Source organism: Mustela erminea, chromosome 7 (assembly GCF_009829155.1).
Source record: "Mustela erminea isolate mMusErm1 chromosome 7, mMusErm1.Pri, whole genome shotgun sequence".
Lineage (NCBI taxonomy): Eukaryota > Metazoa > Chordata > Mammalia > Carnivora > Mustelidae > Mustela > Mustela erminea.
In genome coordinates this window covers 10,810,263-10,815,842 of record NC_045620.1, presented here as the reverse complement: position 1 = coordinate 10,815,842, position 5,580 = coordinate 10,810,263, and the positions used below count along the sequence as shown (strand labels likewise).

The following is a 5,580-nucleotide window of genomic DNA, read 5'->3' as shown; positions in this document are numbered from 1 at the left end:
CATTCAGAGTGGGGTCACAAGTCCTTTTTCCAGCCCCCATCTGGCCCCTCTGCCCAGCCCCATGCTGGGTGCCGTCTACAGGGTCCTCTAGGCTCGTGTTCTGTCAGCCGTCCAGCCTGGGGGTGGGGGGGGCTGTTCCACCATCCTTGGAGCTGGCCTGTTCCAGGACCTCCCAAGCTATGGACCATGGAAGGGCCTGGAAAGAGCAATGTGGGGTCCAGGGCCTTGTGTGGAAACCCGTCATCTCACCCTGAGAGTCATTTCCCCTCCCTTTCTGTCCTCTTGGGAAGAAAAGTCTCCACGTGTGGCCAGGGTGTCTTTGCCATCTTTCTACCCGCCGTTCTTTCTTTTTAAGAAACAGAGAGCAGAGCCAGTGCCAGGCCATCAGCAGCTGTGGGATCTGGCTCTGTCTTACTTCTTTGTAGAATCTCCTAATACCTTTGCTTTCCAGCAAGTGCCTTGGGTTGGCTTCCCCTAGAAGCAGATCCCAGAGAGGATCCGTTGAAGGCGGATGGTTTATTTGGGAGGTGACCCCTGGAAGCCCTGGTGGGGATGTGGGGACGTGAGGGAGGAGGGCGGCCAATGCCGAGGGTACACCCGGGGCTCTCTGGTGGAGACCCTGCCCCTCTGGGCTATCCCACCCGGGGGTGAGGGGAGAGGGTGGAGACAGAGCCAAGGAAATGGACATCCTCCCTGCCAGTCTGTGGCTGAGGGTGCGTCCTCCCTGGAATGTTCATTCCCAGCACCTCCCGCCTGCCGCAGGTGGGCAGAGCCCGCAGGTGAAGGGCAGGTGCTGGCTCCGGGAATCGGGTCCGTGGGAGGGGAGATGGGCGGAGCCCTGGCAGCAAAAACCTCACCCTGAAGACGGGTGGCTCATTTAAAGCAGAGGCAAACATGTTCCCTTTAAAACTAGGTTTAAGTAAAAATTCTAAAGGCAAACGGACTTAAAGGAGTCTGAAAGTGGGGCACAGGGGAAATGCCAAATTTGGCGAACGCTGTTTTCGAGGGCATTTAAAAAGCAGACATGTCTCATCTCTTTGGGGAGCCACCAACACGGGTCGGTATGGGGTGGCGAAGAGACCCCCCCACCAACTCCTCCCAGCCTGCCTGCCTCGCACCTTCCCTGACACTGCCCTGTGCCCCTGGGAGTCTTGGAAATGGGCCAGGAAGCGTGAAGACCTTTGTAATTCAGGGTCTGTCTTTTTTTTTTTTTTTTTTAAGATTTTATTTATCTTAAATAAATCTTAAGATCACAAGCAGGCAGAGAGGCAGGCAGAGAGAGAGAGAGGAGGAAGCAGGCTCCCTGCAGAGCAGAGAGCCCGATGTGGGGCTAGATCCTAGAATCCTGGGATCATGACCTGAGCCGAAGGCAGAGGCTTTAACCCAAGGAGCCACCCAGGCGCCCCGTGATCATTGTTTTTAAGGTTACTTTCCATCTGTAGAAATGAATACTTGTTTTCCCTTTCTGGTTGTAATACAGATCATTTAAAAATCATTTTACCAGGGTGCCTGGGTGGCTCAGTCTGTTAAGTGTCTGCCTTTGGCTGAGGTCATGATCCTGCTCAGCAGGGAGCCTGCTTCTCTCTCTGCCCCTACCCCGCTCATTTTCTCTCTCTCTCTCAAATAAATAAAAATAAAAACCATTTTACTAACACATGCTAGGAGAAGAATGAAGCATTCAGGGTAGATGACTCTATGGAGACGGAAAGCAGCCTGGGGTAGGGGGGTCGCAGAACTGGGAGCAGCTGCGTGACGTGTGCGGGGTCTCCTTCTGGGGGGACAAAAATGTTTTGGAACCAGTTAGAGGTGGTGGTTGCACCACATCGCGAACGTACCAAATGCCTCTGAATCGTTCACTTTGAAAGGGTTGGTTTGATGTTACGTGGATTTTACCTCAGTAAATTGTTTTTAAAAAACCAACCAAGCCAAAAAAAAAAAAAAAATCAAGTTTACTTAATAAAAGGTACTCGTGTCTTTAAAGATGCCTTTTAAGTGAGGCGTGGGAGTCTAGGGCTTAGACGATCGGTCTCACCCCCTGGCCTGGGTTCACGCCGTGCCCAGGCCTGGAATGCCCTCTCTGCTCACTGACAGAATCCTGCCCATCCCTGGGAACTCAGGCCAACCCTCACCTCTGCAGGAAGCCCTCCTGATTCCAGAGGCACAGGGGGTGACCGGAGCAGTCAGGTGGGCCCAGCCCTGCAGCCCTGTGGCCCCAGGCGCAGCACTCAGACCAGCAGGCTTCCCAGAAGCCTCCTAACTTTGGGCACGTTGCATAACCTCTCCAAGAGGGTCTTGGGCTTCCTCGCCTTTAAAATGGGTGTTCGTGATTGTTCTTATTTCACGAGATTGAGTAACTCTGTAGAAAGTCCGTGCACAGGGCCTGGGGCTGAGTCGGTCAAGCGCTGATCACACCATTAAGTGCATTTATTTGCCTCCTGTTTCCGGAACCATAAGCAAGGGCTCAGCCTGCAGGAGGTCTGTATCCCTAGTTCACCCATGGGGCTCACCAATAGTAAGTTCCCCAGAACAGCGTGTTGACTGATGCCCAAAGGAATTCCTAGAATCCCGCTTGCTCTCTCAACCTCCTCTGCCCTTACCCTGGTCCAGCCCCCTTCATTGCCCAGCTGGACTCTTGCGGTCACCTCCTCCCTGGTCTCCTGGCTTCTGTCCTGTACCCCCCACTTCCAGTCCATTCTCCATACAAAACCAGACGGATCTCATCAGAACCTAAGTCAGATCCTGCCCTTCCCTGGCTCAGGACGTTGCCAGCGCCCCACCTCATTCAGGGTAAAAACCAAAGTTCTCGCCATGGCCCAGAAGGCCCTTCTTTGTCTGCCCATGTCCTTTAAGTCCCCCACCCCTCACGCCCCCCTCGTCTCCCTCGCCTTGGCCCAGCCATGGCAGTCTCCATGCTATTGCTGTCAAACTCCAGGCCTCCTCCTGTAGGCCTTTGTACTTGCTGTTCCCTTCTCTGATCACACTGTTCCCCAGATGTCCCTCACTGCTCACTTCCTCACCTGCTCCAGGCTACGATTCGAATGCCCCCCTGTCCAGGGCGGCTTTCCTTGGCTGCCCAGATCTTGTTGGACTCCAAAGCTCTCTCCTGAGGAAAGGACCATGGCTGGGTCTCTGGGCCCCACCCCCTGTCTCAGGCAGAGGAGAGGCTCCCAGGCCTCTTTCTGGACTCAGGGATCTGGGGTCAGCTGTGGAGGCAGGCCACACCCGGGCTCTATCTCGTGCCGAGGCCTCTGCTTACTTGCCACGGGAGGTGGCCCTGACCTGCTCACACGGGCTTCTAGGGTGCCGATGGGAAAGCCCCACGTCCTCCTCCACTTACCTGACTTGGGCTGACTCAGACCCTCACCCCTGGCCGGAGGGAGCCGCAGCCACCCCGCCCGGCCCCTTGATGGGAAACAGCACTGCTAGGGCCTGGCTGGGCCAAACACTGACTCACCTCACCCCGCCCAGCCTCTGCCACTGGAAGTCGCACCTCCTTCTGGCCAGGGACGGTCCAGTCCTTTGCTGCCGGGGAGCTTTCCCACTCTGCGCCTTTGCGCAAACTGTGCCTCGGCGGGCAGTGGCCCTCTGCCCCTTTTCAGCCCAGCCTGAGGGCTGTCTCCTGCCGGGAAACGTTAGAGATTGCTCTAGCTAGAAGGGTGCAGGGGGTAGTGGGAGAGCTAATACTAATATACGAATAATACTATTACCCCACTAATAATAGCTATTATGCACCAATAATAGTAGAGTCACTGTGGGTACTGTGGGCTGGGCACTGTCCTACAAACTTTATTGTATTAACTCATTCAGCCATCACAGTCATCTCATGAGGTATGGACTTTCGTTTCCCCGAGGCACGGAGTGGTTAGTAACTAGCCCAAGGTTCCAGCTGGTGAGCAGAAGAAGGATTTGATTCTAGGAAGACTGGATGGCAAACTCACCCACCAGATCAGGAGAGCAGAGTGGGGGCTCTGAGGCTGGAATCCAAGGAACAGGGAGGGAGGCGATGCCGGCCCTGGGCTCTGTGTCAGTGCCCCTTCCTGCCACCAGCACAGGCCGGCCCTCAGTTCCTCTGTCCAGGTGAATCCTCAGAACACAGGGTCTGGGCCATCTACCAACAGCCTCTGAAAGGGAATTGACACATACGAAGCTGGGGCCATGGACACTTAAGACATTAACGTGTGGAGCAGCCCCGTGGAGCAACAGTTACTAATATCCGTTTTACAGAGGAGGAGACTGTGGCCCAGAGAGTAGTGGGATTTGCTCAAGTTCACAGAGCCAGGATGCGGCAGAGGTTGAATTCAAACCCAGGATTATTCTGACACCGCAAGGCCAGAGTCCCTTCTACTGGGTGGTGACATAGCACCTCAGTGAAGAACAGGGCAGGACCCAGAGGTCAGAAAGAGCCTAGAACTTCAGTTCTCATCACCCCTTCTCTCCAGCATACTACTGTCACCCATCCATTCATTTGTTCATCCATCTGCTCATCCGCCCATCCACCCACTCATCCACCATGCAGACATCTTCCCACCCATCCTTTCCTTATTCTGTCTAGTTCTTCATTCACCCTTCCATCCGTCCATCCACACTTCCATCCACCCATCCTTCTATTCATCTGCCTACCCATTTTTCTATCCTTCCCACATTCCATCCTTTTATTTATTCATGCATCCGTCCATCCATCCATCCGTCATCCATCCATCCATCCATCCACCTACTCATCCATCATCCATCCGTCCATCCATCTACCTACTCACCCGTCCACCCATACATTCATCCACACATCCATCTATCCCTCCACATATCATTCATCCATACATCCCACCAATGTTTATTTAACTGATGGCCGCTATGCCCAAGCCTTCAGATCACTGTCTCTTGAGCCAGGAGAAACACGCCTAATTAGGTTTCTGCTTATTTGTTATTCCAGGAAGGCTAATTGTGGGGTTTGTAAACAGCCCTTTGATGGCTGGGGAGTTACTTAAGAGGACAGTTAAATAAACAACCGCTGGGTGGAACAGTCAGTATTGGTACACAGCGGGTCCAGAGTCATGACCTGCCTTTGACAGTGGGAGGAGGGTTGAGTTCCAGACAGTGCAGAGGTTCTGGGGTCAGAAAGGAAGTCAGAATAATGGGAACAGTGGCCATAATAGCTAACATGCTGAGTGCCTACTGTGTGCCAGATGTTACGCTAAGCACAGCCCTTACAATAATTCTAGGTGATGGAACCAATTTGATCCCATTTATGGATGGGGAGCTGAGTCCCAGGGAAAGGACGCCATGTGCTCTTGGTCACACAGCTGGGAGGTACCAGTGTCACAACACCGATCTAGACTTGTCTGTGTGCAGCAGTGAGGATAATAATAGCAAATAATTACATAGCACTCACTATGTGCCAGGCCTTGTTGTAAGAATCTTCTTTACTCACTTAATACTCATACAACTTTGTGAGGGCTGTACTGTCATCGCCTCCATTTTGCAGATGAGAAAATTGAGGTCGATAGGCATAAAGTAACTTGCTAAGATCACTGAACTAGGCAGTAGCATTTAACTCAGTAAGACTCAGCTGTACATGGTTGGCCA

The 5,580-nt window shown here is 53.2% G+C and overlaps 1 long non-coding RNA gene across 1 annotated transcript; it reads right to left on the bottom strand.

Moving 5' to 3' along the window:
* Nucleotides 1-1,599: 1,599 nt before the first annotated feature.
* LOC116594824 lies at nt 1,600-3,626 on the bottom strand. Its single transcript, XR_004287433.1, has 3 exons — nt 3,338-3,626; nt 2,130-2,435; nt 1,600-1,771 (listed from the first exon to the last, which is right to left on the bottom strand). It is a non-coding gene; the product is annotated as an uncharacterized LOC116594824 (long non-coding RNA).
* Nucleotides 3,627-5,580: the final 1,954 nt, after the last annotated feature.